The sequence below is a fragment of the Plectropomus leopardus genome, chromosome 3 (genome assembly GCF_026936395.1).
Source record: "Plectropomus leopardus strain MGB_pleo_1.0 chromosome 3, ASM2693639v1, whole genome shotgun sequence".
Lineage (NCBI taxonomy): Eukaryota > Metazoa > Chordata > Actinopteri > Perciformes > Serranidae > Plectropomus > Plectropomus leopardus.
In genome coordinates this window covers 11,835,062-11,848,614 of record NC_142178.1, presented here as the reverse complement: position 1 = coordinate 11,848,614, position 13,553 = coordinate 11,835,062, and positions in this window count along the sequence as shown.

Below are 13,553 nucleotides of genomic sequence, written 5' to 3'. Positions count from 1 at the left end.
TTCGGTCATTTTTCAACATGCATTTTTATGTTGTTTTTGGCCATTTTACAGGTTTTAATGCTATGGCGTGTCTCAGCACGCTATTTCATGCTGTTTTGAGGTGTTTTCAGCTGTTTTTGGGACATGTCAAATTTTGACATTTTGCCTTACTATAGCCTTGCTTTTTCGGTCACTTTTTCAACGTGCTGTTTTATGTTGTTTTGGGCAATTTTTACAAGTTTTAATGCTATGGCGTGTCTCAGCACGCTATTTCATGCTGTTTTGAGGTGCTTTCAGCTGTTTTTGGGACATGTCAAATTTTGACATTTTTGCCTTTACTATAGCCTTGCTTTTTTCGGTCATTTTTTCAACATGCATTTTATGGTGTTTTGGCCATTTTACAGGTTTTAATGCTATGGCGTGTCTCAGCACGCTATTTCATGCTGTTTTGAGGTGTTTTCAGCTGTTTTGGGACATGTCAAATTTTGACATTTTTGCCTTTACTATAGCCTTGCTTTTTCGGTCATTTTTTCAACATGCATTTTTATGTTGTTTTTGGCCATTTTACAGGTTTTAATGCTATGGCGTGTCTCAGCACGCTATTTCATGCTGTTTTGAGGTGTTTTCAGCTGTTTTTGGGACATGTCAAATTTTGACATTTTGCCTTACTATAGCCTTGCTTTTTCGGTCATTTTTCAACATGCTGTTTTATGTTGTTTTTGGCCATTTTACAGGTTTTAATGCTATGGCGTGTCTCAGCACGCTATTTCATGCTGTTTTGAGGTGTTTTCAGCTGTTTTTGGGACATGTCAAATTTTGACATTTTGCCTTACTATAGCCTTGCTTTTTCGGTCATTTTTTCAACATGCTGTTTTATGTTGTTTTTGGCCATTTTACAGGTTTTAATGCTATGGCGTGTCTCAGCACGCTATTTCATGCTGTTTTGAGGTGTTTTCAGCTGTTTTTGGGACATGTCAAATTTTGACATTTTGCCTTACTATAGCCTTGCTTTTTCGGTCATTTTTCAACATGCTGTTTTATGGTGTTTTTGGCCATTTTATGTGTTTTAATGCTATGGCGTGTCTCAGCACGCTATTTCATGCTGTTTTGAGGTGTTTTCAGCTGTTTTTGGGACATGTCAAATTTTGACATTTTTGCCTTTACTATAGCCTTGCTTTTTTCGGTCATTTTTTCAACATGCATTTTTATGTTGTTTTTGGCCATTTTACAGGTTTTAATGCTATGGCGTGTCTCAGCACGCTATTTCATGCTGTTTTGAGGTGTTTTCAGCTGTTTTTGGGACATGTCAAATTTTGACATTTTGCCTTACTATAGCCTTGCTTTTTCGGTCATTTTTTCAACATGCATTTTTATGTTGTTTTTGGCCATTTTACAAGTTTTAATGCTATGGCGTGTCTCAGCACGCTATTTCATGCTGTTTTGAGGTGTTTTCAGCTGTTTTTGGGACATGTCAAATTTTGACATTTTGCCTTACTATAGCCTTGCTTTTTTCGGTCATTTTTTCAACATGCATTTTTATGTTGTTTTTGGCCATTTTACAGGTTTTAATGCTATGGCGTGTCTCAGCACGCTATTTCATGCTGTTTTGAGGTGTTTTCAGCTGTTTTTGGGACATGTCAAATTTTGACATTTTGCCTTACTATAGCCTTGCTTTTTTCGGTCATTTTTTCAACATGCTGTTTTATGTTGTTTTTGGCCATTTTACAGGTTTTAATGCTATGGCGTGTCTCAGCACGCTATTTCATGCTGTTTTGAGGTGTTTTCAGCTGTTTTTGGGACATGTCAAATTTTGACATTTTGCCTTTACTATAGCCTTGCTTTTTCGGTCATTTTTTCAACATGCATTTTTATGTTGTTTTTGGCCATTTTACAGGTTTTAATGCTATGGCGTGTCTCAGCACGCTATTTCATGCTGTTTTGAGGTGTTTTCAGCTGTTTTTGGGACATGTCAAATTTTGACATTTTTGCCTTACTATAGCCTTGCTTTTTTCGGTCATTTTTTCAACATGCTGTTTTATGTTGTTTTGGGCCATTTTACAGGTTTTAATGCTATGGCGTGTCTCAGCACGCTTATTTCATGCTGTTTTGAGGTGTTTTCAGCTGTTTTTGGGACATGTCAAATTTTGACATTTTTGCCTTACTATAGCCTTGCTTTTTTCGGTCATTTTTCAACATGCATTTTTATGTTGTTTTGGCCATTTTACAGGTTTTAATGCTATGGCGGGTCTCAGCACGCTATTTCATGCTGTTTTGAGGTGTTTTCAGCTGTTTTTGGGACATGTCAAATTTTGACATTTTTGCCTTACTATAGCCTTGCTTTTTCGGTCATTTTTTCAACATGCATTTTTATGTTGTTTTTGGCCATTTTACAGGTTTTAATGCTATGGCGTGTCTCAGCACGCTATTTCATGCTGTTTTGAGGTGTTTTCAGCTGTTTTTGGGACATGTCAAATTTTGACATTTTGCCTTACTATAGCCTTGCTTTTTCGGTCATTTTTTCAACATGCATTTTATGTTGTTTTTGGCCATTTTACAGGTTTTAATGCTATGGCGGGTCTCAGCACGCTATTTCATGCTGTTTTGAGGTGTTTTCAGCTGTTTTTGGGACATGTCAAATTTTGACATTTTTGCCTTACTATAGCCTTGCTTTTTCGGTCATTTATTCAACATGCTGTTTTATGGTGTCTTTGGCCATTTTATGTGTTTTAATGCTATGGCGTGTCTCAGCACACTATTTCATGCTGTTTTGAGGTGTTTTCAGCTGTTTTTGGGACATGTCAAATTTTGACATTTTGCCTTTACTATAGCCTTGCTTTTTCGGTCACTTTTTTCACTTGCTGTTTTATGGAGTTTTGGGCAGTTTTTACAAGTTTTAATGCTATGGCGTGTCTCAGCACGCTATTTCATGCTGTTTTGAGGTGCTTTCAGCTGTTTTTGGGACATGTCAAATTTTGACATTTTTGCCTTACTATAGCCTTGCTTTTTTCAGTCATTTTTTCAACATGCATTTTATGTTGTTTTTGGCCATTTTACAGGTTTTAATGCTATGGCGTGTCTCAGCACGCTATTTCATGCTGTTTTGAGGTGTTTTCAGCTGTTTTTGGGACATGTCAAATTTTGACATTTTTGCCTTACTATAGCCTTGCTTTTTCGGTCATTTTTTCAACATGCTGTTTTATGGTGTCTTTGGCCATTTTTATGTGTTTTAATGTTATGGCGTGTCTCAGCACACTATTTCATGCTGTTTTGAGGTGTTTTCAGCTGTTTTTGGGACATGTCAAATTTTGACATTTTTGCCTTACTATAGCCTTGCTTTTCAGTCATTTTTTCAACATGCCTTTTTATGTTGTTTTTTGCCATTTTTACAGGTTTTTATGCTATGACGTGTCTCAGCACGCTATTTCATGCTGTTTTGAGGTGTTTTCAGCTGTTTTTGGGACATGTCAAATTTTGACATTTTGCCTTACTATAGCCTTGCTTTTTCGGTCACTTTTTCACTTGCTGTTTTATGGAGTTTTTGGCCAGTTTTACAAGTTTTAATGCTATGGCGTGTCTCAGCACGCTATTTCATGCTGTTTTGAGGTGTTTTCAGCTGTTTTTGGGACATGTCAAATTTTGACATTTTGCCTTACTATAGCCTTGCTTTTTCGGTCATTTTTTCAACATGCTGTTTTATGGAGTTGTTTTGGCCATTTTACAAGTTTTAATGCTATGGCGTGTCTCAGCACGCTATTTCATGCTGTTTTGAGGTGTTTTCAGCTGTTTTTGGGACATGTCAAATTTTGACATTTTTGCCTTACTATAGCCTTGCTTTTTCGGTCATTTTTCAACATGATTTTTTATGTTGTTTTTGGCCATTTTACAGGTTTTAATGCTATGGCGTGTCTCAGCACGCTATTTCATGCTGTTTTGAGGTGTTTTCAGCTGTTTTTGGGACATGTCAAATTTTGACATTTTTGCCTTACTATAGCCTTGCTTTTTCTGTCATTTTTTCAACATGCATTTTTATGTTGTTTTTGGCCATTTTTACAGGTTTTAATGCTATGGCGTGTCTCAGCACGCTATTTCATGCTGTTTTGAGGTGTTTTCAGCTGTTTTTGGGACATGTCAAATTTTGACATTTTTGCCTTACTATAGCCTTGCTTTTTCAATCATTTATTCAATATGCTGTTTTATGGTGTTTTGGCCATTTTATGTGTTTTAATGCTATGGCGTGTCTCAGCACACTATTTCATGCTGTTTTGAGGTGTTTTCAGCTGTTTTTGGGACATGTCAAATTTTGACATTTTGCCTTACTATAGCCTTGCTTTTTCGGTCATTTTTTCAACATGCTGTTTTATGGTGTTTTCGGCCATTTTTACAGGTTTTAATGCTATGGCGTGTCTCAGCACGCTATTTCATGCTGTTTTGAGGTGTTTTCAGCTGTTTTTGGGACATGTCAAATTTTGACATTTTTGCCTTACTATAGCCTTGCTTTTTCGGTCATTTTTTCAACATGCATTTTTATGTTGTTTTTGGCCATTTTTACAGGTTTTAATGCTATGGCGTGTCTCAGCACGCTATTTCATGCTGTTTTGAGGTGTTTTCAGCTGTTTTTGGGACATGTCAAATTTTGACATTTTTGCCTTACTATAGCCTTGCTTTTTCGGTCATTTTTTCAACATGCTGTTTTATGTTGTTTTTGGCCATTTTTACAGGTTTTAATGCTATGGCGTGTCTCAGCACGCTATTTCATGCTGTTTTGAGGTGTTTTCAGCTGTTTTTGGGACATGTCAAATTTTGACATTTTGCCTTACTATAGCCTTGCTTTTTCGATCATTTTTCAACATGCTGTTTTATGGTGTTTTGGCCATTTTATGTGTTTTAATGCTATGGCGTGTCTCAGCACACTATTTCATGCTGTTTTGAGGTGTTTTCAGCTGTTTTTGGGACATGTCAAATTTTGACATTTTTGCCTTACTATAGCCTTGCTTTTTCGGTCACTTTTTTCACTTGCTGTTTTATGGTGTTTTTGGCCATTTTTATGTGTTTTAATGCTATGGCGTGTCTCAGCACGCTATTTCATGCTGTTTTGAGGTGTTTTCAGCTGTTTTTGGGACATGTCAAATTTTGACATTTTTGCCTTACTATAGCCTTGCTTTTTCGGTCATTTTTTCAACATGCTGTTTTATGTTGTTTTTGGCCATTTTACAAGTTTTAATGCTATATGGCGTGTCTCAGCACGCTATTTCATGCTGTTTTGAGGTGTTTTCAGCTGTTTTTGGGACATGTCAAATTTTGACATTTTTGCCTTACTATAGCCTTGCTTTTCAGTCATTTTTTCAACATGCATTTTTATGTTGTTTTTGGCCATTTTTACAGGTTTTAATGCTATGACGTGTCTCAGCACGCTATTTCATGCTGTTTTGAGGTGTTTTCAGCTGTTTTTGGGACATGTCAAATTTTGACATTTTTGCCTTACTATAGCCTTGCTTTTTCGGTCATTTTTTCAACATGCTGTTTTATGGTGTTTTTGGCCATTTTTATGTGTTTTAATGCTATGGCGTGTCTCAGCACACTATTTCATGCTGTTTTGAGGTGTTTTCAGCTGTTTTTGGGACATGTCAAATTTTGACATTTTGCCTTACTATAGCCTTGCTTTTTTCGGTCATTTTTCAACATGCATTTTTATGTTGTTTTTGGCCATTTTTACAGGTTTTAATGCTATGGCGTGTCTCAGCACGCTATTTCATGCTGTTTTGAGGTGTTTTCAGCTGTTTTTGGGACATGTCAAATTTTGACATTTTTGCCTTACTATAGCCTTGCTTTTTCGGTCATTTTTTCAACATGCTGTTTTATGGTGTTTTTGGCGATTTTACAGGTTTTAATGTTATGGCGTGTCTCAGCACGCTATTTCATGCTGTTTTGAGGTGTTTTCAGCTGTTTTTGGGACATGTCAAATTTTGACATTTTTGCCTTACTATAGCCTTGCTTTTTCGGTCACTTTTTTCACTTGCTGTTTTATGGTGTTTTTGGCCATTTTTACAAGTTTTAATGCTATGGCGTGTCTCAGCACGCTATTTCATGCTGTTTTGAGGTGTTTTCAGCTGTTTTTGGGACATGTCAAATTTTGACATTTTTGCCTTACTATAGCCTTGCTTTTTTCGGTCATTTTTCAACATGCATTTTTATGTTGTTTTTGGCCATTTTACAGGTTTTAATGCTATGGCGTGTCTCAGCACGCTATTTCATGCTGTTTTGAGGTGTTTTCAGCTGTTTTTGGGACATGTCAAATTTTGACATTTTTGCCTTACTATAGCCTTGCTTTTTCGGTCATTTTTCAACATGCATTTTTATGTTGTTTTTGGCCATTTTTACAGGTTTTAATGCTATGGCGTGTCTCAGCACGCTATTTCATGCTGTTTTGAGGTGTTTTCAGCTGTTTTTGGGACATGTCAAATTTTGACATTTTGCCTTACTATAGCCTTGCTTTTTCGGTCATTTTTTCAACATGCATTTTTATGTTGTTTTGGCCATTTTACAGGTTTTAATGCTATGGCGTGTCTCAGCACGCTATTTCATGCTGTTTTGAGGTGTTTTCAGCTGTTTTTGGGACATGTCAAATTTTGACATTTTTGCCTTTACTATAGCCTTGCTTTTTCGGTCATTTTTTCAACATGCTGTTTTATGTTGTTTTTGGCCATTTTACAGGTTTTAATGCTATGGCGTGTCTCAGCACGCTATTTCATGCTGTTTTGAGGTGTTTTCAGCTGTTTTTGGGACATGTCAAATTTTGACATTTTGCCTTACTATAGCCTTGCTTTTTCGGTCATTTTTTCAACATGCATTTTTATGTTGTTTTTGGCCATTTTTACAGGTTTTAATGCTATGGCGTGTCTCAGCACGCTATTTCATGCTGTTTTGAGGTGTTTTCAGCTGTTTTTGGGACATGTCAAATTTTGACATTTTTGCCTTACTATAGCCTTGCTTTTTCGGTCATTTTTTCAACATGCATTTTTATGTTGTTTTTGGCCATTTTACAGGTTTTAATGCTATGGCGTGTCTCAGCACGCTATTTCATGCTGTTTTGAGGTGTTTTCAGCTGTTTTTGGGACATGTCAAATTTTGACATTTTTGCCTTTACTATAGCCTTGCTTTTTCGGTCATTTTTCAACATGCTGTTTTATGTTGTTTTTGGCCATTTTACAGGTTTTAATGCTATGGCGTGTCTCAGCACGCTATTTCATGCTGTTTTGAGGTGTTTTCAGCTGTTTTTGGGACATGTCAAATTTTGACATTTTGCCTTACTATAGCCTTGCTTTTTGGTCATTTTTTCAACATGCTGTTTTATGTTGTTTTGGCCATTTTTATGTGTTTTAATGCTATTGCGTGTCTCAGCACGCTATTTCATGCAGTTTTGAGGTGTTTTCAGCTGTTTTTGGGACATGTCAAATTTTGACATTTTTGCCTTACTATAGCCTTGCTTTTTCGGTGATTTTTCAACATGCTGTTTTTTGTTGTTTTTGGCCATATTTACAGGTTTTAATGCTATGGCGTGTCTCAGCACGCTATTTCATGCTGTTTTGAGGTGTTTTCAGTTGTTTTTGGGACATGTCAAATTTTGACATTTTGCCTTACTATAGCCTTGCTTTTTCGGTCATTTTTTCAACATGCATTTTTATGTTGTTTTGGCCATTTTACAGGTTTTAATGCTATGGCGTGTCTCAGCACGCTATTTCATGCTGTTTTGAGGTGTTTTCAGCTGTTTTTGGGACATGTCAAATTTTGACATTTTGCCTTACTATAGCCTTGCTTTTTCGGTCATTTTTTCAACATGCATTTTTATGTTGTTTTTGGCCATTTTACAGGTTTTAATGCTATGGCGTGTCTCAGCACGCTATTTCATGCTGTTTTGAGGTGTTTTCAGCTGTTTTGGGACATGTCAAATTTTGACATTTTGCCTTACTATAGCCTTGCTTTTTCGGTCATTTTTCAACATGCATTTTTATGTTGTTTTTGGCCATTTTTACAGGTTTTAATGCTATGGCGTGTCTCAGCACGCTATTTCATGCTGTTTTGAGGTGTTTTCAGCTGTTTTTGGGACATGTCAAATTTTGACATTTTGCCTTACTATAGCCTTGCTTTTTCGGTCATTTTTTCAACATGCTGTTTTATGTTGTTTTTGGCCATTTTACAGGTTTTAATGCTATGGCGTGTCTCAGCACGCTATTTCATGCTGTTTTGAGGTGTTTTCAGCTGTTTTTGGGACATGTCAAATTTTGACATTTTGCCTTACTATAGCCTTGCTTTTTTCGGTCATTTTTTCAACATGCATTTTTATGTTGTTTTTGGCCATTTTACAGGTTTTAATGCTATGGCGTGTCTCAGCACGCTTATTTCATGCTGTTTTGAGGTGTTTTAAGCTGTTTTTGGGATGTCATATTTTGACATTTTTGCCCTACTATAGCCTTGCCTTTTCAGTCATTTTTTCAACATGCATTTTATGTTGTTTTGGCCATTTTACAGGTTTTAATGCTATGGCGTGTCTCAGCACGCTATTTCATGCTGTTTTGAGGTGTTTTCAGCTGTTTTGGGACATGTCAAATTTTGACATTTTTGCCTTTACTATAGCCTTGCTTTTTCGGTCATTTTTCAACATGCTGTTTTATGTTGTTTTTGGCCATTTTACAGGTTTTAATGCTATGGCGTGTCTCAGCACGCTATTTCATGCTGTTTTGAGGTGTTTTCAGCTGTTTTTGGGACATGTCAAATTTTGACATTTTTGCCTTACTATAGCCTTGCTTTTTCGGTCATTTTTGAACATGCATTTTTATGTTGTTTTTGGCCATTTTACAGGTTTTAATGTTATGCTATGGCGTGTCTCAGCACGCTATTTCATGCTGTTTTGAGGTGTTTTCAGCTGTTTTTGGGACATGTCAAATTTTGACATTTTTGCCTTACTATAGCCTTGCTTTTTCGGTCATTTTTCAACATGCATTTTTATGTTGTTTTTGGCCATTTTACAGGTTTTAATGCTATGGCGTGTCTCAGCACGCTATTTCATGCTGTTTTGAGGTGTTTTCAGCTGTTTTTGGGACATGTCAAATTTTGACATTTTTGCTTTACTATAGCCTTGTTTTTTCTGTCATTTTTCAACATGCTGTTTTATGTTGTTTTTGGCCATTTTACAGGTTTTAATGCTATGGCGTGTCTCAGCACGCTATTTCATGCTGTTTTGAGGTGTTTTCAGCTGTTTTTGGGACATGTCAAATTTTGACATTTTTGCCTTACTATAGCCTTTCTTTTTCGGTCATTTTTCAACATGCATTTTTATGTTGTTTTTGGCCATTTTTACAGGTTTTAATGCTATGGCGTGTCTCAGCACGCTATTTCATGCTGTTTTGAGGTGTTTTCAGCTGTTTTTGGGACATGTCAAATTTTGACATTTTTGCCTTACTTTAGCCTGGGTTTTTCGGTCATTTTTCAACATGCTGTTTTATGTTGTTTTTGGCCATTTTACAGGTTTTAATGCTATGGCGTGTCTCAGCACGCTATTTCATGCTGTTTTGAGGTGTTTTCAGCTGTTTTTGGGACATGTCAAATTTTGACATTTTTGCCTTACTATAGCCTTGCTTTTTCGGTCATTTTTCAACATGCATTTTTTATGTTGTTTTTCGCCATTTTTACAGGTTTTAATGCTATGGCGTGTCTCAGCACGCTATTTCATGCTGTTTTGAGGTGTTTTCAGCTGTTTTTGGGACATGTCAAATTTTGACATTTTGCCTTACTATAGCCTTGCTTTTCGGTCATTTTTTCTACATGCATTTTTATGTTGTTTTTGGCCATTTTTACAGGTTTTAATGCTATGGCGTGTCTCAGCACGCTATTTCATGCTGTTTTGAGGTGTTTTCAGCTGTTTTTGGGACATGTCAAATTTTGACATTTTGCCTTACTATAGCCTTGCTTTTTTCGGTCATTTTTCAACATGCATTTTTATGTTGTGTTTGGCCCTTTTTACAGGTTTTAATGCTATGGCGTGTCTCAGCACGCTATTTCATGCTGTTTTGAGGTGTTTTCAGCTGTTTTTGGGACATGTCAAATTTTGACATTTTGCCTTACTATAGCCTTGCTTTTTCGGTCATTTTTTCAACATGCATTTTTATGTTGTTTTTGGCCATTTTACAGGTTTTTAATGCTATGGCGTGTCTCAGCACGCTATTTCATGCTGTTTTGAGGTGTTTTCAGCTGTTTTTGGGACATGTCAAATTTTGACATTTTTGCCTTACTATAGCCTTGCTTTTTCGGTCATTTTTTCAACATTCATTTTTTATGTTGTTTTTGGCCATTTTACAGGTTTTAATGCTATGGCGTGTCTCAGCACGCTATTTCATGCTGTTTTGAGGTGTTTTCAGCTGTTTTTGGGACATGTCAAATTTTGACATTTTGCCTTACTATAGCCTTGCTTTTTCGGTCATTTTTCAACATGCATTTTTATGTTGTTTTTGGCCATTTTACAGGTTTTAATGCTATGGCGTGTCTCAGCACGCTATTTCATGCTGTTTTGAGGTGTTTTCAGCTGTTTTTGGGACATGTCAAATTTTGACATTTTGCCTTTACTATAGCCTTGCTTTTTCGGTCATTTTTCAACATGCATTTTTATGTTGTTTTGGCCATTTTACAGGTTTTAATGCTATGGCGTGTCTCAGCACGCTATTTCATGCTGTTTTGAGGTGTTTTCAGCTGTTTTTGGGACATGTCAAATTTTGACATTTTTGCCTTACTATAGCCTTGCTTTTTTCGGTCATTTTTTCAACATGCATTTTTATGTTGTTTTTGGCCATTTTTACAGGTTTTAATGCTATGGCGTGTCTCAGCACGCTATTTCATGCTGTTTTGAGGTGTTTTCAGCTGTTTTTGGGACATGTCAAATTTTGACATTTTTGCCTTACTATAGCCTTGCTTTTTCGGTCATTTTTTCAACATGCATTTTTATGTTGTTTTGGCCATTTTACAGGTTTTAATGCTATGGCGTGTCTCAGCACGCTATTTCATGCTGTTTTGAGGTGTTTTCAGCTGTTTTTGGGACATGTCAAATTTTGACATTTTGCCTTTACTATAGCCTTGCTTTTTCGGTCATTTTTCAACATGCATTTTTATGTTGTTTTTGGCCATTTTACAGGTTTTAATGCTATGGCGTGTCTCAGCACGCTATTTCATGCTGTTTTGAGGTGTTTTCAGCTGTTTTTGGGACATGTCAAATTTTGACATTTTTGCCTTTACTATAGCCTTGCTTTTTCGGTCATTTTTCAACATGCATTTTATGTTGTTTTTGGCCATTTTACAGGTTTTAATGCTATGGCGTGTCTCAGCACGCTATTTCATGCTGTTTTGAGGTGTTTTCAGCTGTTTTTGGGACATGTCAAATTTTGACATTTTTGCCTTACTATAGCCTTGCTTTTTCGGTCATTTTTCAACATGCATTTTTATGTTGTTTTGGCCATTTTACAGGTTTTAATGCTATGGCGTGTCTCAGCACGCTATTTCATGCTGTTTTGAGGTGTTTTTAGCTGTTTTTGGGACATGTCAGATTTTGACATTGTTGCCTTACTATAGCGTTGCGTTTTCGGTCACTTTTTCAACATGCATTTTATGTTGTTTTGGCCATTTTACAGGTTTTAATGCTATGGCGTGTCTCAGCACGCTATTTCATGCTGTTTTGAGGTGTTTTCAGCTGTTTTTGGGACATGTCAAATTTTGACATTTTTGCCTTACTATAGCCTTGCTTTTTCGGTCATTTTTCAACATGCATTTTTATGTTGTTTTTGGCCATTTTACAGGTTTTAATGCTATGGCGTGTCTCAGCACGCTATTTCATGCTGTTTTGAGGTGTTTTCAGCTGTTTTTGGGACATGTCAAATTTTGACATTTTGCCTTACTATAGCCTTGCTTTTTCGGTCATTTTTTCAACATGCATTTTATGTTGTTTTTTGGCCATTTTACAGGTTTTAATGCTATGGCGTGTCTCAGCACGCTATTTCATGCTGTTTTGAGGTGTTTTCAGCTGTTTTTGGGACATGTCAAATTTTGACATTTTGCCTTACTATAGCCTTGCTTTTTCGGTCATTTTTTCTAAATGCATTTTATGTTGTTTTTGGCCATTTTTACAGGTTTTAATGCTATGGCGTGTCTCAGCACGCTATTTCATGCTGTTTTGAGGTGTTTTCAGCTGTTTTTGGGACATGTCAAATTTTGACATTTTGCCTTACTATAGCCTTGCTTTTTCGGTCATTTTTTCAACATGCATTTTTATGTTGTTTTTGGCCATTTTTACAGGTTTTAATGCTATGGCGTGTCTCAGCACGCTATTTCATGCTGTTTTGAGGTGTTTTCAGCTGTTTTTGGGACATGTCAAATTTTGACATTTTGCCTTACTATAGCCTTGCTTTTTTCGGTCATTTTTTCAACATGCATTTTTATGTTGTTTTTGGCCATTTTACAGGTTTTAATGCTATGGCGTGTCTCAGCACGCTATTTCATGCTGTTTTGAGGTGTTTTCAGCTGTTTTTGGGACATGTCAAATTTTGACATTTTTGCCTTACTATAGCCTTGCTTTTTTCGGTCATTTTTTCAACATGCATTTTATGTTGTTTTGGCCATTTTACAGGTTTTAATGCTATGGCGTGTCTCAGCACGCTATTTCATGCTGTTTTGAGGTGTTTTCAGCTGTTTTTGGGACATGTCAAATTTTGACATTTTTGCCTTACTATAGCCTTGCTTTTTCGGTCATTTTTCAACATGCATTTTTATGTTGTTTTTGGCCATTTTACAGGTTTTAATGCTATGGCGTGTCTCAGCACGCTATTTCATGCTGTTTTGAGGTGTTTTCAGCTGTTTTTGGGACATGTCAAATTTTGACATTTTGCCTTACTATAGCCTTGCTTTTTCGGTCATTTTTCAACATGCATTTTTATGTTGTTTTGGCCATTTTACAGGTTTTAATGCTATGGCGTGTCTCAGCACGCTATTTCATGCTGTTTTGAGGTGTTTTCAGCTGTTTTTGGGACATGTCAAATTTTGACATTTTGCCTTACTATAGCCTTGCTTTTTTCGGTCATTTTTTCAACATGCATTTTTATGTTGTTTTGGCCATTTTACAGGTTTTAATGCTATGGCGTGTCTCAGCACGCTATTTCATGCTGTTTTGAGGTGTTTTCAGCTGTTTTTGGGACATGTCAAATTTTGACATTTTGCCTTACTATAGCCTTGCTTTTTCGGTCATTTTTTCAACATGCATTTTTATGTTGTTTTTGGCCATTTTTACAGGTTTTAATGCTATGGCGTGTCTCAGCACGCTATTTCATGCTGTTTTGAGGTGTTTTCAGCTGTTTTTGGGACATGTCAAATTTTGATATTTTTGCCTTACTATAGCCTTGCTTTTTTCGGTCATTTTTCAACATGCATTTTTATGTTGTTTTGGCCATTTTACAGGTTTTAATGCTATGGCGTGTCTCAGCACGCTATTTCATGCTGTTTTGAGGTGTTTTCAGCTGTTTTTGGGACATGTCAAATTTTGA